Here is a 21,547-nt window from a genome sequence, read left to right on the forward strand (position 1 = left end):
AGGCCCAACCTGTTTGCTGGGTACAGGAGGCCTTTGGCCCTAGGTGCTCAGCGTGTGGCCAGGCCCTGGGCATGTGGTAGGCTCCACAAACAAGCCTTCTTCCCACACACTTCCCTTCAAGGCATCACATTCCTTGTGCAATCCAGAGACTGCTGGAACAACCATCCTGCTCCAGAGCAGAAAATACAGCAATCCTGGGCTTACAACAGATACTATCTTGACCTCCTTGACTCTATTCCGAGGCTCCCCTCCCCCCGTGCTTAAGCTTATACCGCAGCCTCTTTTGATCATGGTCTTTCGAAAGGGTGAGCCACGATACCAAATTAGGTTGTCTCAAAATGTAATTAATTTTTTCCTCAGGTGGTTGCTACTGAACAAGCTACATATTCATTAACACCAAAACTAAATTAGCAGTAACACGCAGCTGCAACTGGCCTGTCAACTGCACACCTTAGCACATGCTCATACAACATCACACCAGTCAGGAACATGTTGGCAGAAAAGCAAAACCTGTGAGCCCCAAGGGGAAACCAGCCCCACTGCAACAGGCCAGCCAGTGCCACCAGCATGCTTCCAATCAAAACCAGCACCCCCCCCCCCATCAACAATTAAGATGAATATATTACCTAGAATTTTATATTTATTCCAGACAATTCCAATCAGGTTAGGGAAAGAGTATTTTGAAGATTTAAATAAAACAGTGTTGAAATATATTTGGCAGAGAAAGAAAGCAAGAATAAAGCTTAAACTGTTGCAAGATGCAAGAATACGAGGAGAATTTGGCCTGCCTAATTGGGAATTATATTATCAGGCGACAAACTTGATGTGGGTAAAGGAATGGATAACGCTAAGGAAGAGTAGATTATTGACTTTAGAAGGACATGATTTGCTGTTGGGATGGCATGCTTTCCCTTGGTACAAGGGAACCAAAACACAGAGGTATTTTAGAAGACATTTTATCCAAGACACGTTGCTATTAAACTGGGAGAAGCTTAAAAACCAACATTACTTAAAAATTCCACTTTGGTTATCTACCATTGGAGCCTTTTCATATCCAATAACATATAAAAAGGAACCAACAGTTAGATATGGGGAGATACTGAATGGAAAGGGTGAACTTAAATCCATGCAAGAATTGGAAGAGCAAGGTATAAGGATGAATTGGTTTTCATAGCGCAAATACATTCTAGATTTGATAAAGATCTAAAAACAGGGGGAAAAAACTGGAAAAAAAACAACAACCAGCACCCTGAACAGCCCACTTTCCTTACTGGCAGAAGCCCCAGGCCCCGAATGACCCCGAGTGGGTGGCTGGACTTTCCTTTGGCCGAAGCAACCTGAGCCCTGATCTGAGCAACCCACTGATCCGACCTCATCCATTTGTATGGCGACTGCCCTTCTCACACAATGCAACCTAAAACCAAAGGTGCCAAGCATGACCCCACCCCAAAGCACCCCCAAGGCCAGTCTCGTTCACCCCAACATCCCCATCAAGGCGGCTCATTAGCCATCCGGGCTGAGGGCCCAAGGGACGGACACGGTGCCCTGCGAAGGCCAGCAGCGTTCGGAGGTATTGCCACCTTTGACCCTGGGGTATGCCTGGGCGGTTCATGTCCAGAGAAAAGGTAAGCAGAGGTAAGCAGGAGAAATCCACGTTTGCATCACAAAAGCTGGTGTGTTACTGTGTTGGGGAGGAGCAGCTGACAATATGCTGGGCTAGCAAACCACAAATACCACACCGAGTACCTTGGTTATGACTTCTTCCTCCTCCTACTGGTCATATCAGGGCGGGGGAGGGGGAGCACTAACCAGACGTGATCTCCTCAAGAGCAGCTCCCACCCTGGCCGGGCAGTGCCCTTCCCAAAGAAACTTGCTTGGCATCCACTTTGCATCTCCTGTAGGCACCAGGAGATTTTCCTTCTCATTCCTACGGTTTTTCAGGGGGTTGATGAATATCGAGGGTACCTTTTAAAAATTGGTCCTTCTTTCCTGGCGTTGCTAAATATAATTTGCATTGTTTTATTGTAATCGGGTGTGTGTACGTGCCACCGCTACGGATCTTCAATTAAGACTTTCAAATGGAGGCAGTCGGTGCAATGGGACTTGCAGATGGATTCTTTCCAACGTCAGCACACAAACCCCCACCCCCAGCAATGCCAGAAACCTGCCCTTCCCCTGCCCAGCTCTGCTCTGCTCCTCCCCCAGGAGGCTCCCTGAAGGAGGAGGACATTTCTAGCTGGATTATCTTGGGATCCAAAGGTTTATTGATTCCTTCCGAAGGCCCAGCCGGGATTGGATGCGGCATTTTGGGGAAGGCAGGGCAAGGTTGCCTCTGAAAGCTTTTATTTGGGGGGGCGCTGGGCCAGCCTCCTTGGAAATCTCGTTTATTCCCTCTGCCAGCCAGTTTCCCCCAGGGGGCCCTGGAGCAAGAGATAAGACTCCCTTCCAGCAGCGCAGCGCAGAGAGATAACAGCCATGGCCGCTCCCCATTATGAATTCAAGGCTCCTCTGCCAGCCCCGCAAGGCTGGGCCTCTGCAAGAGAAAAAGGGCCTCGCCAGCCTCCTCCCCCACCCCCAAGACAGCCCAGCCCTGTTGGACCCCCAAAGCTGCACTGCCGGCGCTGCCTTTCCTTCACCTGGCTCCTTCCTGAAACAATCCCAAGGGAGAGCGGTGGGGGGGGGGCAGCAGCAACTGACTCAGCCCCCTTTGTGGCATCTTTCCTGACCCAGGAAATGGTCAGCACCAGCCCTGCCCCCGTTCAGAGGCAGGAGGGGGTCATGGTCCTCTTTCAGGCACAACAGATTTGGAAGAAGTCCTCTGGACCTTGCACAAGCAGGAGGCCTCCCTTCCGCTCATTAAAGCAGCCCCTCCATTCTCAGCCTTCTGTGCAAAGCCTGGGACAAGGCGCGGCGGCTTTAAAGAAACGCATTGAGGGTGATTTTTAAAGCAGATGCTCCAGGCTCATGCAAAAACCCTGAAAAAACAACCAGGGGATTTGTGGTGCTTGTGGAAAGCCCAGCTCTCCTGCAGAAGCTTTTGCAGATTTGCACATTGATAGTCTGGCCACATCCCTGGCTGTGGCTTTAGCCCGGGAATCGGGATGTGCAGGGGCTGCCAGAGAACGGAAGGTGCCTTTCAAAGCTTCGGACAAAGCACGTCTCCCAATGGTGCCGGAGGAGAGGAAGGAACGACGCCAGGCCTCATTCTGGCCCAGAAAGCTCCCTGGATACCACCCAGACATCCCTCCGGGGATGGGAAAAGCTCCAGGCCAAGTTCTCGCCTATTTCTGCCCTCGGATTGGACATCCAGTCTACACCTTTAGAGACCCACATGGTTTAGAAAAGGGAGCTGGGAATCCCCCAAAATCTCAGTCAACCCCCTTTCCCTCCCAGCCCTGCTGCTCCGGGGAGAATTCCCAGGTTGCTCCGGGGTCCCAGCAAGCACCACAGATTTGGCTGAGATCATGGGAGCAGAAACAAGGCAGGCCTCAGGAAGGAGTGTCTAAGGCTGGTCCAGGATCAATACTGCATCCGGACGCTGCAAGAGGAACTGCCGGCTGTAAGTTAACAGCGGAGCCTCAGAGGGATCGGAAAGGTTTCTCCCCATCTGGGCTGGGCTGCCGCTGCTGCCGCTTTTGGGGTCTGGCTGCCAAAGGATCCGCTTTGCATCCATGACCCCTTCCTTTCTCAGCCCACCGTCCTCCCCCACCCCCGGCAATCTCTCGCACCTTCCACCCAGATGGTTCCAAAGAGTCTTGGGAAGAAGGGTCCAGCCCTGAAACAAGGCACCTGAATCAGAATATTTGCACTTTGCAAGAATTGACTTCCAGAGGATGCCAACTCAGGGAGGGATCGGGCCAGAAGCGAAGGTCCCATTCCTGGATCAAGGAGCTTTGCGTATCCCCAATTTGGATTCCCCAGGATACTTGAAGGACATGCCCCCATCCACCCAAAAAACTACCTCATTTGTATTTCTTTCCTATGGCCACCTGAATCACCTACGGCAGGGCCTCCAACCTTGGCAACTTGACGCCTGGTGGATTTCAACTCAGCTTTGCCAGCTGGGGAATTCTGGGAGTTGAAGTCCACCAGGTTTTACATTGCCAAGGTTGGAGGCCCCTGACCTAGGGGACTCTGGATGGCTACTAATGAAGAGCAAAAAACGGCGTCTCAACAGGTCACCCCAAACACAGACAGCAAAAGTCGCAAGTGAGACACTCACAAACCACTCCAAGAAGCCGCGACATGGGCTGAGCCAGGCTTATCGGGGCTCCCCATTGGATGGCAAAGCCCTTTTACTGGCTGGGTCCCAAAGGCCAAGCGGGCTCACGGCAAGGCTGATCTTGGGAGAGCCGACGTGGCAGAGGTGGGGGCCACCACAGAAAAGGCACTCTTCCTACCAGATGGGATCCAGAGCAGGCTGTTCCTATCAGGGCTCACGGGACAGGCAGGCACCACCGGGGAGAGACGAGAGTCGCCAGGCCATGAAGGGCGTAAAAGTGAGCACCAGCCCCATGAGTTGCACTGGGATGCATTCCAATGGACAATGTGGGTCCATAACAGATAACAGATAATCAGAGTTGGAAGGGATCTTGTAGGTCAGGGGTGTCCAACCTTGGCAACTTTAAGACTTGTGGACTTCAACTCCCAGAATTCCTCAGCCAGCAAAGCTGGCTGAGGAATTCTGGGAGTTGAAGTCCACAAGTCTTAAAGTTGCCAAGGTTGGACACCCCTGTTGTAGGTCATCTAGTCCAACCCCCCCTTGCCCAAGCAGGAGACCCTACACCATTCCTAACAGATGGCAGTCCAGTCTCTTCTTGAAAGCCTCGAGGGATGAAGCTCCCACAACTTCCGAGGGCAACTTCTGTTCTTCCATGGCTTGATTGCTCTCACTGTCAGAAAGTTCCTCCTTCTTTCCAGGTTGAATCTCTCCTTGTTCAGTTTCCATCCATGGAGCACATGGGCTGAGTGCGCCCCTAACTGCCTGCCCCCCACCCTGCATTTTGTACAATGCTCTTCCAGGGCCAGAGCCATTCCGCCCAGAGCCATTCGTGCAAGGGTGGGACTCTTTCCCCCTCCAATGCTCCAAGCCTGAAATGCTCTTCCCTGGTGAGCAGCCTCACCCCACCCTCTTTAACCAGCCTTCCGCCATGCTATTGAAGCCCTGGTTCTCGGAGGCCTCCCGTCATCCCAGGGAGGCAGCTGGAAAAGCCAGAACATTTCGCCAAGTGGAAGCTGAAGATTGCCTGCAGCCTCAGAAGGAAAACAAACAGCGGAAACCCCGCCGAACCCCGTGGCTCCAGAGCTTGTGAGGGAAACCATGAAGGCACCTGGGACCTCTGGCTTGTAGCTTCCAGGCCTTGAGTTGGGAGGACCTTTCTCTGCCCTCCCCCTCTTCTGCTGGGACCCTTCTGTTGGAAAGGTGAAGACCTGACCAGCCCTCTGCACCCTGAGCCTTCCAAGAGGGAGGCAGAAGAGGAGGCAAAAGTTTGGATCTCGGAAGATCATGGCCAGATGTCCCTGAAGCCATGGGAAAGGCTGTTGGGAAAGCTGCAGGAGCCACAGCTCTCGCAATGCCAAAGTCGTCCATGGCCCAGAAGCCAAGAGGCTTGGAGGTCATCTCACCACGGCTGGTGCTGTTGGGTTTCCAAGCCGCAGATCTCCTAGAGCTTTCTACCTCCTGACGGAGCTGGCTGAAACTTGCCTGAATGGGCAAGGATCTGCCTGGCCGCCATCCTGTCCTCCCACCAGAGCAGTGGCTCTGCCTTCAGGGCAAAGGAAGAACCTGGTTTGGCCTTCCCTCAAGAGCTGAAAGTGGCATAAGGTTTTAGGGACTGGCATGGCTGCCTTGGTGCTGGCTGGACTCAGCAAATGGAGGGAGAATATTGCTCAAATGGAGGGAGAATATTGCCTTGAGGGGCAGCAGCCTGATGAGTCGAGCGGCTGCTGCCCAGGACTGTGGTGGGAAGATGTTGAGACAGCAGCCTCCCTGCTATGGGGGGGGGGATGAGGGGACCCCCACCTCCTCTCGAACATGGGGACATGCTGCCAGACAGCCCCCAAATTAGAGAGAAGGAAAAGAGAGAAGGGAAAGGAAGAGGTTGGAAATAAAGTCACGCCAGTGGGCCGGGGGAGTTGTGGGTTTCCGGCTGGGGAGGGAGAAGAGGCCATGGGTGGTTTCCTTGGAGGGAGGGAAGGAAGTCCCAGGGAGACACATCTTCACCCAAGATGGCAAGAGTTGACCAACCTCTGGGATCTGGGGGAAAACTGGGGAAAGACCCCAGAGAGGCTCTTCCCCCCCGAGAAGAATCAAGCCCACCAATCTCTCTGTCAGCCTTCAAGATTTTCTCCCTTTGCTTTGCATCTTTCGGCTGCCCTAAGTAACGGGGGGAGGAGGGGGGGAAAGTATGGGAAGTGAGCTGGAGGTGTTGCCAACTACTACTGTATAAACTGAGGAGGGGGGAGAGTACATTCTTGCTTAGGTTTCTATTTCTTGCTTAGCTTTCTCTTCTCTGCGCAACTGCAAACCTTTATCAAAGTATGCCAAGGACAACAGACATCACCACCTGAAGATGTCCACATGATGACATCCACAACTTTTAATTGGAAGAACCATTTGAACTATTGGGGGTGGGAACATTGCCATCACTTTGTATATGTGATTTGCGCGCCTATTTTCTCAGATTCAGAATTGTTTTCTTGCTACCACTTGACTTCCAGTAAAAGATATCTTTTCTCTAAGTAAAGGAGTCTAAGTATTTCTTTCTTGGATTTTGAATGGAGCACCAGCTGACACTCTCTCTCTCTGAATTAGGAGTAACCTGGCACAAGACCTACATTCTACCAATGCACAAAACTGGCCCAAAGCAATGGGAAAGAGCTGGGAGGGTGACCCATGAGAAAGGCCACCCTGTCTAGGGCAAGCCCCAAGCCCCAGGGCTCCCAAGGGCACCAGGATGGCAAGGGCTGTCGAGCCAATGGGGGGAGGCTGCCATGCCTGGAAGGGCAGACTGGAGCCTGGTCCAAACACCTCGCGAGTGGCTGCGCACACCCCAGCCCTCCGCCCTCCCCACGCGGCCACCAGCCTCCCTGTGCATGGGGAGAGAGGGAGTGGAGGAGGACCAGCATGCCCCCCTCACGGGGCTTCGTGGCTGAAGTGAGAACTACTGAACCAGTTTGTTAAAAGGGGAAAGAAACCTGAAGGAAAAACAAGAATTCCTCAATTATTGTGATCTGCTAAACCAGGAACTTTCACTCTTGAGACAAAACTGGATCTTATTAGTTCCAGTTTTTAAAGTCACATGATAGTCAGGGTTGTAAAATTAGCTACCAAAATATTGAAATACCGTCAATTTATATCTACAAAAGGAATGGAAGAAGGGGATTTGAACCTATCTCTACAGGCGCCCAGAGGAAGCTTCAACGCCAGACCGGCCTCTCCTGGAAAGCGGTTTTCTACCTAAGTCCTGAATAGGCCCAGCCAGGCCAGCCCTGCCTGCCCCCAAAAGAGCAAGCTCCCAGCCCCAATGCCATTTTAGGGGAGACCCAGGAGGTATTTCTCACACCGCCCACTGGCCCACTGGAAGATTTGAGCTGTGCTTGTGTCTCTGTGAGGAAGAGACGATCCAACGTCCACTGCAGAGGCTCAGGCCAAAGGTGGCTTCTCCCCGAGAAAAACCTCTGCTTTATCCTAAAAGTTGTGTGCTGTGTTTCAGGCAACCTCCGGCTCCCAGAAATTGCCAAAGGAACACAAATTTCAGATCCTGGAGATGCAGCCGGTGCCTCCTCCTCCTCCTCCTCCTCCTCCTGGTCACACCTTGCTTCCTTTTGATGAAGCAGCCTTCATTCCCCCAGCCCCTTCGGTCTTAGAAGGCCACCAAGACAGGCTCCTCCAGCAGGCCTCGAGGTCAGGGCGTGGAACTGCAGACCCCTCCAGCACTGGAAATGTTTCTGATCGAAGTAATTGGCACCTATTTTTTATTTCATTACTGCGTGTGGATGGTTTTAAGCTAATTTCTGAAAGTCAGCTAAGTCCAGGCAGCCGAGCAGTAAATACATCATCCAAACCCACCAGGTGATTCTTGTCCTTTGTTCACTGAACAAACTGAGCTCTGCAACTTTTCCAAGACTCGGGATGGATGTTTACGATTCCTCTCCCTGAAGAACCCAACCATCCCATCAACGAAAGTCTCCTCACGCTGACCAGAGGCCCAACAGACCTCGAATCTGACTGGCTGTTGGGGGAAAGTCCTGGTGGCCCACCTGTAGAATGGGGGGAAATCATCCTAGGCTTTGACACGATCGTCCTTACTGTCGTTCAAGGAGGAGGAGGAGGAAGTTGGAAGACATGTAACAAACCAAAGGTTGAAGCCCCCTCTCTGACCTTGATGGAGAAGCGTCTTCCCTCACCTCAGCACTGTCTCCTGCCTGGGTGGGAGGCTGCTGAGTTGGCTGTTCTTGCAGCTGGGGCTAAATTGTCAAGGTAGGTCAAAGAAACGTTAAGTGATGTGGGACTACTGACTGGGTCTTCCAGCTAGGAGCACCCCAGAACATGACAAGAAAGAAACAAAGAGTGCTTCAGAATGTATCTTCCCCGCCTTCACACAACCAATAAACTCATAATGCTCAGCTTTGGGTCCAGTCCCTGGCCGAGGGGCTTCCTCCAGTACAGGGGCTCTCCTTCGGTGAGAAAAGAAATGGAAGGACACAGAGAAGAACAGCTCAAGAGAACCAGTTGGGGCCAAAGTTTGCAAGGACACTGCCACAGAGACTAACCAAGTGACCCGGTTGACAGACCCTCCAGGGCCCTTCACTTAAACGTCAGCACCCCTCTGTCCACCTCAAACAGGCGGAGTGTGCAACCTTTCTTTTGGAATGGGCCCAGTGGTGCGATTCAACCAGTGGAACAACCGGTTTGGTGAGCATATTAAAAAGCCCATTGTCAGCTCTAATACTTACCTTCTACTACAGCCCCTGTGAATAAAACAGCTGAGGTGTGCAAACCACTCTGCTGCGCAAATCAGCCGTGCTCTAAAACAGGGGTCCCCAACCACCAGTCCGCGGACCGGTACCGGTCCGCGGAACAAATCCTACCGGGCCGCTGGTTTGCTGGGCGTCGCCATCTTGTTTTGATGAAAAAGTGCTTCCGGTGAGCTCACCGGAAGCACTTTTTCATCAAAACAAGATGGCGGCGCCCAGCTGATGCCGGTACCGGGCCGCGGCATAAAAAAGGTTGGGGACCACTGCTCTAAAACAAGGGAGCAAAGCACAGGAAATAGCAGGGGTGGGTGGGCGGGGCCAAATGTTTACCGGAACTACCGGTTTGCCTGAAGCAGTCCAAACTGGTAGAATCCCACCCCTGGGTGGGCCCCTGAAGGCCAATTGATCAGAAATGCTGCCTGTCAGTCACGGTGCAGGAGTGTCAAACTGGTGGCCCGCGGGCCAGAGGCATCACGCACAGGCCATGCCCACCCTGGCTCCACAAAGGCAAAAACCGCCGCAAAATGTCCCGTGGTGTCACCTGACTTGATCGAGTTTGACACCCATGGCAAGAACTAGGGCTACCTCAACACTATGTCACCACCAGTGGCTAAGCTGGGTTGGCCAACCAAACGCACATCCCCCTTCCCCAAACTCCCAGTCTCTCACCAAGGGGTCCACAGAGAAAGCACTGCACTGGGACCCCTATGACAACTACTCACAGGAATAAAAATGTAAATGGTCAATAAAATTATATATATATATTTTATTGGCACTTCCAACAAATAAATGTGTAATAAATATGTTGCCGTGTTTATATGATACAGGGTGCATTGGAAGGTTAACATACACAAATGGGCCAGGGCCCATCAGGCCCACCATGTGTTAAGACAGCCCTGCTACATCTACATGGAGGGAAGCAAGAGGTGGGATGCCACAAGGTGCCGTCTTAGGCCCAGGACTCTTCCATATCTTCACAGACGACTTAGATGAGGGAATAGAAGGGGAATTTTCGCACATGTTGTGCATTGACAATAAAGGTTTGGTTTGAATCTGAATTTGAACTCATCAAATTTGCAGATGAGAGCAAGCCGGCAGGAACAGCCAACAGCCCAGGAAAAAGGCTCAAAATCCAGATGGACCTCAACAGACCGGTACACTGTACCCTATCTAACAAAATGAAATTCAACGGTGAGAAAAGTAAGGTTCCACATTTAGGCAAGAAAAACCAAATGCCCAGGTATAGACGTTGGAGTCCCAGTGGACAATCAGTTAAACATGAGCCACCAGTTTGTCGCAGCTGCCAAAAAAGCCAAACCCAGTCCTAGGCTGCATTAACAGAGGGATAGAATCAAGATCATGTGAAAGTACCACTTTATAATGCCTTTACAGAACACACTTGGAATCCTGCATCCAGTTTTGATCGCCACACTATAAAAAAAGATATTGAGACTCTGGAAAGTGTGCAGAGAAGAGCAACAAGGATGATTAGGGGACTGGAGGCTAAAACGTATGATGAACGGTTGCAGGAACTGGGCCTGGCTAGTCTAGGGAAGAGAAAGAAGTAGGGGATGCAGGAGAGCAGCCTTCCAACATTTGAGGGGCTGCCCCCAAAGAAGAGGGGGGCAACTTATTCTCCAAAGCACCAGAAGGCAGGACAAGAAACAAGGGATGGAAACTGATCAAGGAGAGAAGCAACCTGGAATTAAGGAGGAATTTCCTAACAGTGAGGCCAATGAACCAGTGGAACGGCTGGCCTCTAGACCAGGGGTCTCCAACCTTAGCAACTTCAAGACTTGTGAACTTCAACTCCCAGAATTGTGAAGAAGTTGCCAAGGTTGGAGGTTGGAGACCCCTGCTGTGGAAGTTGTCCGTGTTCCATCACTGAAGGTTTTAAAGAAGAGACTGGGCAGCCATTAGCCTGAAATGGTCAGAGGGTTTCCTGCCGGAGGAGGGGGCTGGACTAGAAGGCCTCCAAGCTCCCTTCCAACACTGTTATTGTGCATGTGCGCAGGCCCAAAAAATCTTTCTTGAATGCTTTCCCGTCTCAGCAGCCATCTACAGGCGGGGGAGGAAGCTTCCTATCCAGACCATTCTGTTCAGCAACGAAACCCTTTTACGGTTGGGATTATCCACTGATTTAAACAAGAGCAACAAAGCTGAAATGTGGCTTCATCCTAGCAGGCTTCCAATTAAATATCTGGTTTGTGGCACAAAGTGTGCTCTGGATGCAGAACAGGCCTCCCTCTCAGCCAAAGAGCCTTTGAGAGGCTGAAGGAAAGAGGCCGGCGGTTCACAGGCCCACCCATGCGGACATGGCCGGGGTGGGGAGGGGGGTCGAAGAAGAAATAGGTTGGATGCCCACCTCTTACTTCAGCCAGGCTGCCCCTTTCCCAGGGGAGGAAGATGTGGGGGGCGGATCCGGCTTCGGCAGGCTGCTTTACGCCACTGCCCCCCCCCCCCGCCCTCGTCTCCAGCCCAGAGGCTTCCCATGGCCACCTAAGCCACAGCTGTGGGTGCCCAGGTTGAAAGCCTGTTTCACGGAAGGGCAATGTGCTAAATGTCTCTGGCGTCCCCTGAAGGGCAAAGAAAAAGGCCAAACTGCCAAGGCCCAAAGGCCGAGCAGGCAGCTTAGCTGGTTTACAAACACACCCATGTGCGAGAAAGGAATGCAAAGTGAGAGGAAGCCGGCTTGGCTGGAAATGGCTGGGGGGGGGGGGAGGGGGGAGATCTGCATTTCATCAGAAACTGAAAACTGGTTTGGTCTCTTGGGAAGCAGGAGAGTCGGAGGAGCCGGGATCCAAAGATTCACAATGGTGGCCAGGAGATCGATGGCGCCCTTCATGCTCCACCTCCACTTCGGGCTCTCCAAGGCCGGGTCTCCCCTTGAGAAGGACTGAAAGCAACACGGAGCGAAGGGGTGGAGCAGAGAGAGACGCTCTGCAACTGGCTGCCCTCTCACCCAGGCCAAGAAGGCACCGCAAACATAATCACAATGCCTCGGATGAGTGATTTGTTTTGTTTTTAGCATTTCCAATGACCACACCTCCCTCCCTCCCTCCCTCCCTCCCACCTTCAAGTCAATGTTGACTCGAAGACTTCAAGTCAATGTTGACTCGAAGACTTCAGAACTGGCTTGCCTTCCTCCTAGGCTGAGAGGGAGGGGGCTCGGCCCAGGCTGGCTCTCTGCCTACGGCAGGACTAGAATTCACAATCTCCTGGCGCCTTAACCACGAGAGCAGACGTCAACGTCTAGGAGAGTTAAGCAGCCCAGACGGGGGTCCTGCTTCCTCTCTGCCACCCACCCGCTTTAGTCCCACCTTCAGAAGGAGCTGGGGCTCACAGCCCTCGATGGCTCCTCTCCTGCCTAAGCCCCCAAGCATGGGCTTTGGTGCTCTGGAGACATCAAGTACACACACACACACACACACACACACCATCTTCTCATTTTGCCTGAATCCAGAGCTGGCAAGGCTGGTGTTGGGATGCTAAAGCAGCCCTGATTGGAGCTGCTAGCCCAGATTGTCCAGAGGTGGTCAGCTGGATGTCAAAAGAAGCCCCTGCCACCTCGAGACAAGCATCCCCCTCCTCAGTTTGAGGTAGCCAGAATGGCCCTTTCAAGTGATGCAATATATTCAATTATTCATACTCAACTAATGGTATATATTGGAAAATTCCCCAACATGATTAAATATCTCAAGTCTTTGGTTTTTATTTTACTCTTTCTTCTTGTTCCCTTTTACCCTTAGGTGCAGGTTTTCTTTAAAACAGCTCATAAAAACATTCCCCGTTTGGTCTAGGGGTTAAGGTACCAGGTCAGAGATCAGGAGATGGTGAGTTCTAGTCCTACCTTAGGCATGAAAGCAGCTGGGTAACTGTGAGTTCTAGTCCTGCCTTAGGCACAAAAGCAGGCTGGGCGTTTTGGGGCCAATTGCTTTCTTTCAGCCAACCCTACCTCGCAGGGATGTCGTTGTGGGGAAAGCAGGAGGAGGAGGGAGCTATCTTCGCTGCCTTGAGTTAGTTATAAAAATAATAAAGGCAGGGTAGAAATAAACAAAATAACGATCAATCAATCAATGCCAAAAAGAAATAAAGAAAACAAGTCGCAGCACCCGAGATCAGTCTTCCGTGCCTCCCATGCAAAGCTGATGAATCCACCCAGGCAGATAATTATGACCAGAACCTGCCAAAGTCTTGGGGGCCACAAGGAGCAACATGAAGAGATGCATCAAAACAGGCTGGTGACACCTCCCAGCCCTGCCAAACACACACCCAGCAAGCCCCTCCCGGCCTTTTGATCAGCCAACCCAGCCGAAAAACTTCCACCTGCTGCCAGGTGTTGCGAAAGAGGGAGACTGACTCACTGGGAAAGGACTGCAGAGACTGAATCACTGCAGCCAGGAAGTTGCTTTGCGTTTCCTATTTCTTAATTCGATTATTAACATTCCCTCAAAAGAATATAGGTAGTCCTCAACTTACAACCATTTGTTAAGTGACTGTTCCAAGTTTCAATGGCACAGAAAAAAGTGACTTCTAGGTTCTACTATATCACAAGACCTAAAATGGACACCTAACATCAAAAACGTCATCAAAAAAGCACAACAAAGGATGTTCTTTCTGCGCCAACTCAGAAAGCTCAAACTGCCCAAGGAGCTGCTGATCCAGTTCTACAGAGGAATGATTGAGTCTGTCATCTGCACCTCTATAACTGTCTGGTTTGGCTCTGCAACCCAACAAGACAGACATAGACTTCAGAGGATAATTAGGACTGCAGAAAATACAATGGCTAACAACCTGCCTTCAATCAAGGACCTGCACGCTGCACAAGTCAAAAAGAGGACTGTGAAAATATCTACAGACCCCTCACATCCCGGACATAAACTGTTTCCCCTCAAAAAACACGCTATAGAGCCCTATACACCAGAACAACTAGATGCAAGGGGAGTTTTTTCCCCAAACACCATCACTCTGCTAAACAAATAATTCCCTCAACACTGTCCAACTATTGACAAAGTCTGCACTACTATCACTATCAATCTTCTCATCACTCATCATCATCCATCCCCTCCCACTTGTGACTGTAACTTTGTGGCTTGTATCCTTACGATTTATACTGTTTCCTAGTACGATTTGATTGCTTATTGTACCCTATGACTATCATTAAGTGCTGGACCTTATGATTCTTGACTCTTGATGAATGTATCTTTCCTTGTATGTATACTGAGAACATTTGCACGAAGACAAATTCCTTGTGTGTCCAACCACACTTGGCCAATAAAGAATTCTATCTATCATCAAAAAAAAGACTTATGACCCTTTTCCACCCTGGCGATCATTGCAACATCCCCACCACGGTCACTTGAGCAAAATGTGGATGCTTTGGGAACTGACTTGTACTTATGATGGTCGCAGTGTCTTGGGGTCACGTGATCCCCTTGTGTGACCATCTGACAAGCAAAGTGCATGGGGAGAAGCAGGCAGATTCATTTAGCAATCGTGTTACTAACTTATCAGCTGCAGGGATTCACTTAACACCTCTGGGAAGAAAGGTCATAGAAATGTCTTAACAAATGTCTCACTCAGGAACAGAAACTTTGGGCCCCAAGGTGAGAATTACTTGCTCACAAAAGGTTAACTAAAAACAGTGTTTCTAAACCAGGGGCCTCCAACCTTAGCAACTTGAAGACTTGTGGACTTCAACTCCCAGAATTCCTCAGCCAGACTTTGCCTTTCCTGGCTTTGCTGGCTGAGGAATTCTGGGAGTTGAAGTCCACAAGTCTGTAAAGTTGCCAAGGTTGGAGGCCCCTGTTCTAAACCTTGGTCACTTGAAGATGTGTGGACTTCGACTCCCAGAATTCCCCAGCCAGGAAAGTTGAAGTCCACACACATCCGGAAGTAGCCAAGGTTGAAAAACACAGGTCTAAACCTGGCATCCAAAATATTCCTTGCCTGGCTGGCCATTGATCAATGTAAATCCGCACAAAGGCTGTTGTCCTGCAAGGCCAAAGTCCCCCAGAAACTGCTGACCCCCCGCCTGTCAAAACTGGGGTCTCAGAAGGATGGAAGGCAAGGTCAGGGCACATGAAAGCCACACTTTAAACCCACCTCCACAGCCACACCTGCTTCCTCCCAAGCGTAGGAAGTGCTTATAATGTCAACAACAGGATTCCAGGTAAATTCCTTTTATAGTCAATTCATGCAGGCTGTTGTCCTCCCCAGCAAATGGCCCAGTTGCAACCTATTTTCTTCGCTGTCTAAGAGGCAGGCCACACCTGAGGCCCCAGTACTGGGTGGAACAGGGAGGCCCCCGTCTTTGGGGAACGTAAGGGAGGAAACAGAGGTTCCCTCTCCATAGGGAGGCCTAGACAGGCACGTTCTTCAGCCCCACTCCTGGGATTTCACTGGGGTACACTGCCCACCCCCACCCATAAGTCTCACAGGGACCAAGGAAGCTGCTGGCAGGAGAGAGAGTCCTGAAGCCTTGCAGGTAGGGCTTCACTGGCGCAACCTGGATTTCAGGTTATACCCCAAACCCCGTCGGTCACCAGTGCAGCGATGGTAGCTGAAGGGTTCAAGCACCACCCAGGCCTCCGAGGGGCAGCTAAATAAAATAAGGCGACAGAGCCAAGCAAGCCTGCGTTTCTCCAAGATAGTTTCTGGTCTTATTCGTTCAGCTGGAACTCTTTTGATGTGTCATCTGTGTTGAATGGTGTCCAAACTGGCAGCGCTTTCTAGTCACGAACATGGAGACCGACTGCGGCTCCGCAGAACAGAGACAAAGCCCCTCGGTCCCAAATGGAGGGGGAGGGGAGGGGGGCTCTGTCGCTTGAGGTCTATCAGACTCCAGGTGAGTCCCTGAGCAAATGGCTCACCTGAACACCCCACCCCCCCACCCCGGGACTGCGCCATGATGAATCTGCTGGGAGGGCACCGGACATCTGTTGGCAGAACACCTGGAAAGCGGCACCTGCACAAAAGCTGCAGCCCACTTCCTGGGCTCCTCCTTGGACGGAAAGGACCTCCTCCTGCAATAAGGAGGAATGCCCAGGTCCTCTGCAGGTGGCGGGCGTCCCCCCCCCCCACCGAGTTACTCCAGGCGGTTCTTCCTTGCAAGGACAGCAGGAGCCCGATGTGCCCAGAGCTCCTCTCTCTCTGCCCTCCAGACGGCCCCTTTGCTGGGCCCCAAGGTCCACCTGAAGGCATCCCAGCCTGGATCAGCTCCCCCTGCCACCCCCCCACCCAACCAAGGTAAGGAACATCTAAGGCAGGGGTCCCCAACCACCGGTCCGTGGACCGGTACCGGTCCGCGGAACAACTCCTACCGGGCCGCTGGCTTGCTTTTCCGGGTGCCGCCACCGGAAGCACTTTTTGATCAAAAAAAGTGCTTCGGTGAGCTTTTCCGGGTAGAAAGCTCACGGAAGCACGTTTTCATCAAAAAGATGGAGCGCCAGCGCTTCAGTGAGCTTTTCGGGCAGAAAGCCATTTCTACCCGGAAAAGCTCATCGAAGCGCTGCGCCACCATCTTTTTGATGAAACGTGCTTCCGGTGAGGTCACCGGAAGCACTTTTTCATCAAAAAAAGATGGCGGCGCCCAGCTGATGCCGGTACCGGGCCGCGGCGTAAAAAAGGTTGGGGATCACTGATCTAAGGAACAGATCCACAGATCTCCAGTCAGAAAAGAGGCAGATCATCCAGGGGCGGGGGTGGGAGGAGAACTTCTCAGAGTAGCCCACAAGGAGCCACTGCCAAGCCAAACAAAGCAAACCCACCTAACAGAGCAACTACACACACACACACACACACACACACACACACACACACAGGGAGAGGTTTGCTGGGGGGGAGGGAGACAACGGCCCACCCTCCAAGCAGTTCTGGTTTCACACAGACAAAAGCCTCACTGGGCACCTCGTCCAACCCCGAAGGTGCCAACCTCAGTGGGCACTGGGGTTTCCCAAGGCGGCTCCTGCTTAAGGATCAAGGAGGACCATCCTGCTGCGTCAGAGATTAAGGGGGGGCTCCGGTTTCTCCTGTTTGCCCCCCCGCCCGTTCCTCCCCTCCGCTTCCCATCCAGAAGCTCCACTTTCAGGGGCCAACCGGGCTCTGAAGAGCTGAGCGATGCGAATATTCCCCTTGCTATGGTCTCCCCCCTCCCAGCCCCCCCCAGCCAAGGCCTGAAAGCCAGGATCTAATGGCTGCTATTGGATGTACAGAACCTGCAGGGCTGAAGACGCTGGCCAGGCGCTCCTTCCTGGCAGATAAACAGGGGCAAGTTATGCCATTATAATCAACCATTCCCAGGGCGACCACAATAACAGGCCTTCTGCTTTATTAATCCCTTCCTGGAGTCCTGCCTGTTGCCCCCCCCACCTCTCCCACCCCCCTGCTCTCCAGGGCATCAGTGCTGGGGGGGCCACCATCTGCCAAGCTCAGCCTGCCAGCAGCTGGTAGAGACAGAGGTGAGGCTCTTCCTTCGTTGGCTCCTTTCACTCCCCCACAACAGCCCACTCAGGGGACCTCCACGGACCCTTCAACCACTGACCACTGAGTTTCCCCACAGGGGCCTGCAGCTGGGCTCCGTGCAGCCCAGCCACTTCGCTTCCACCTGGCTGTGGGCTCTGCCTCTTCCTTCCAAGCCATTTTGATGGGTCATTGGCAGGCAAAGGCGGCCAATCTTCCTTAAGGGGAGGAAGGACCTCCTGGCAGGCCCCTCTGGGCTGCCTCTGCCTGGCCAATGGTCCCAAGGGAAGAAGACCCACCAGGGCCTCTGCTGCAGGTGGTGGGCAAGTGCCAAGGCCCGCCTTGTCTCAGGGGTGGTGAGAGAAACCCCCCCCCCCCCACACACACACAGATGGGAGCAGTCAGATCATTGGCCAACTGAGGCTGATCTGCCAGCTGAGCTCCAGGCGCTGTTGCTAGAAAGGAGCCCCCTGAAATCCAGGTTGTGCCATGGAAGCCCTACCTGAACCCAACCACACCTGAGAGAACCTCGGCTGCCCCCTCCTCTGAAGCTCAGCCTTTCCTTCAGGGACGGAGCAAATGCCAGGATGGGTCCAGGCTCTTGGAGACTCCCTGCTGTCTGTTTAAGCCAGGGGTGTCCAACCTTGGCAACTTTAAGACTTGTGGACTTCAACTCCCAGAATTCCTCAGCCAGCAAAGCTGGCTGAGGAATTCTGGGAGTTGAAGTCCACAAGTCTTAAAGTTGCCAAGGTTGGACACCCTGGTTTAAGCAAATGGGGGAGGCCCTGTCCTTTCTGGCTCGACCACAGCAGCCCCCAGGCCAAGCAGGCGTCTCCCAGGGTCCCACTGGCCCCCTTAGTGGGAGAGCCTGGCCTGCCCCCTTTGGCCTCTGCTCCCCAGGGACCCCGGCTACTGTTTGGGAGGGGCCTTGGGAGAGAGAGAGAGAGACCCAGAACCTGGTGGGATCTGGTAGGCCCGACAGCCTGAGGGGAAGGGTGGGGAGCTGAAGGAGCTGAGATGGCAGCAGGCTCCCTCCACCCCCACCACCCCAAGGGATCCAGAAGAAGCCGCTGCCCCTCCCCTCCAGACCAGGGCCAGGAGTGTGGAAGGGGGGAGAGACCCCTCCAAGACTTTGGGAATAGCTCACAATTCCAGACTTGGGTTTCTGTTGCCTTGTGGGTGTCTCTGTGTGTACAAAGTAGTTCCCCTCCGGCGGAAAATGTCGGAGTTTGATTGAAACCGACGGGACCCACCCTCGCCCTCCCGCCGCCCCCCATTTCCGGGAGCCCCCGGGGCTCACCTGCGTCGCCATGGAAACAGCCCTCGGTGGCGCCCCTCCCGGCGGGAGGCTCTCCGTCGCAGGGCCAGGGCGGCGCGCTCTTCCGGGGCGCCCCGAGGCGGGCTCGGGGCCGGCGGCCTGCGGGTGGTGCCGGTGCCGCTTGGGGGCCTGCGGGGTCGGGGGACTGCCGCTGCTGTCGAAGGACTGCTGCGAGTGCTGCGAGGGCGAGCGGCTCTTCTCGCGCGAGAGGCGGCAGGCGGTGGGGCTGGGCGACACGTGGCTCGACTGGCCGGACGAGAAGTCCTCCTCGCTGGACGTCAGGTTCTCGTTCGAGCTGCAGTCCGGCGTGTAGCCGCCGCCCCCGCCGCGGTCCTCGAAGCCGCGCGGCGAGTAGGAGCGGCGCGGCCAGGTGAGCGGCTGCTCCGACGCCCCCGCCGAGCCGCCCACGAAGACGCTCTGGTAGGGCTGGAAGGCGGCGGGGGAGGCGGCCGTCCAGACGGGCCGGCCGGCGCCGTCCAGGAGCAGGTTGTCCTTCAGGAAGCGCGCGTTCAGCTCCGCGTCCTCGTACTCGGCCCCGTCGTCGTAGGCGGCGTCGGCCGAGCGGCCCCGCGTCGGCCCCGGCAGCTTCTTGCGTGCCTCCAGCTGCATGGCCTGGCTGCCCAGCGCGCTGATGCGCTCCGAGACGTCGCGGTCGTTGACGCGCACCAGGCCGCGCTCGCGGTGGTACTCCAGGTTCACGTAGAAGGGCTTCTCGGCCGCCTCCCGGCCGTCCGGCGGCCGCGAGGGCGGCGGCGACGAGGGCGCCTTCCTCCCGCGGTCCTGGCCGGAGCGCAGCAGCCCCGCGCCCCCGCCGCCCTGCCCGCGCTCCCTGCCGCCCGCCTCCAAGGCGGCCCCGTCCCGCTCCCCGAGGTGGCGGCGGCGGGGGAGGCGGCGGCGACTGCCGCTGGGGCCGGCCGCGCCCTGCCCGGCGAGCCGCCGCGGCGCCCTCCTCCCTGGGCTTCTCGTCCGCGGCTGGCTTGGCGCGCTCCTCTTCGCCGGGCTGCGCGGTGTCCGCCTCCGAGCTGCCGTCGCTGTGCGCGGAGAGCTTGCGCAGGGCGGGGGCGCGGGCGGGCGGGCCTGTCGTCGTCGGCCTCGGGGCCGCGCTGGAAGCCCCACCGCTGCCGGTCGTAGCTCTTGCGCTCCTTGGCCAGCAGCGTCTGCAGGTAGATCATGCGAAAGCGCTCCTTGTTCACTTCCAGCTCCAGGCGGCGGATCGACGCCTTGCAGCGCTCCAGCTCCGCCTCGATGTCGCCCACCGAGCGCAGCGCCATCGCGGGCGGCTCCGCGTCGTTGAACTGGGCGCGCCACGCCTCGGCGAAGCCCACCGGGTCTACCATGGCAACGGGCCGGCCGCCGCCGCCGCCGCGGGCGAAGGAGGGATCAGGGCGGCGCGCAGGGCCAACAGTGCCTGGCGCTCATCTCCGGGGGCGGCGGCGGCGGCGGGCGGGCTGTTCCGAGGCGGCGGCGGTCCCGACCCGCCTCCAGCTCTCTGGGCCGGCCCGCCGCCCATGGCCGGGTTCCGCGCCCTTTCGAGCCGCGGCGGCGGCAGGCAAGCAGGCAGGCAGGCAAGAACAAAGAGGCAGCGGGCGAGGCGAGGGGACGCGCCGGCCGGCCGGGCGGGTGCGAGGCGGGGTCTGGCGGCTCCTCCCCGCGCGTCTGCCTGCGCGCCGCCCCCGATCCCGCGGGGCTCCGGACGCGCTTAGCCGGCGCGGGGCGGGACGCGCTGAACCGGCCCCAGGTGACGCGGCGGCCCGGCTCGGCTCGCCATCGCGGCTGGCCCGTCCTGCCTCCTCTGGGGAGCGGCCGCGGGGGCGGGGCGGGGCGAGGGCGGGGCGGCCCCTTAAAGGGACTGCGGCGGGATCCGCGGGGAAGAGCGATCGCGTCCTCCGCGCGCGTGCAGAGCGCCGGCTTCCGAGCGGGATGCGGTGCCGGCTCCGGAGGCGCTGGGGCCGGGCTCGGCTTCCCCGATGCAGCAGCCGGCGCCGGAGAGGCGTTGGGGACCGAGCAGCAGCCGACAGTCCCGGATTTTGCACTCGCTCTCCCGGGTGTGTGTGTGGGGGGGTGGGGGGGCGGCCTGCCTGCCTGCCTGCCTTGCGATCGTTCCTCAAAAGCCCGGAGGAAGAAGCTCTGCCTCGAACCGGCTGCGCTCGGGGAAGGGCTGGGCGAGGCCGGGCGCGCCGTGCAAAAGTGCAGGCCGAAGCCCACGGAGAAGCGCGTCCTGCCAGGGGAGGCGGCTGTGCTTGCGGGAGCCCTGCGCTGCCCTGCCGGAGCGCCTCCCACGGACATTGGGGCCCGGCGCGGGGCTTCTTCCTCCCGCGACCCGGCGGCTCTCCGCGGCGCCAAAGGAAGAGGCTCCCTTGCCGGGATCCCGGGAGAAGAAGGCCGCCCGCCCCCGAAAGGCCTGGATCTCAGCAGCCAGCAAGGGCAGCGAGGCTTCTTGGGGGCCTCCGGTCTTCTCTTGGCTATGGGAACCAAGTCCGGAGAAGCCAAAGTCCATTCAGCACCAGCGGAACTCGAACTCTGTGCTTGGCGTTGCTGTACAACGCTCCTTCTGCAGATCAGACTCACAACCGGGGGGGGGGGGCTCCCTTGTGCTTCCTGGTTAATGCAACTTTTAACCACAAACTCAAATTGCAAAGTGACTGACTGCCCTGCAGGACCGGCTGGTTGACAGGGAGGCAGCCTTGAAGGACATATGCCAGAACCAACGCTGAGCAAAGGGGGTGTGTGAGAAACTGGCTTTAAACCCAGAAAAAACAAGATGATGTTTGCAAGTGGAACAGGCAGCG

General features: G+C 55.4%; 1 protein-coding gene across 2 annotated transcripts in view; it reads right to left on the minus strand.

Annotated features, from left to right (window-relative positions):
- BCR (BCR activator of RhoGEF and GTPase) overlaps positions 1 to 19,914 on the minus strand; it is a 76,119-nt gene extending 56,205 nt beyond the window's left edge. Inside the window, exon 1 of one of the 2 annotated variants that reach the window (XM_026682858.2) lies at positions 18,741 to 19,914. The gene's annotated coding sequence lies outside the window, so the exon portion shown is untranslated. The remainder of the gene's footprint in view (positions 1 to 18,740) is intronic. The other variant, XM_026682859.2, reaches the window with a different exon arrangement.
- Between the last annotated feature and the right edge of the window lie 1,633 nt (positions 19,915 to 21,547).

The sequence above is a fragment of the Notechis scutatus genome, chromosome 13 (genome assembly GCF_049901735.1).
Source record: "Notechis scutatus isolate UNSWTSFEM ecotype Mainland chromosome 13, rNotScu1.2, whole genome shotgun sequence".
Lineage (NCBI taxonomy): Eukaryota > Metazoa > Chordata > Lepidosauria > Squamata > Elapidae > Notechis > Notechis scutatus.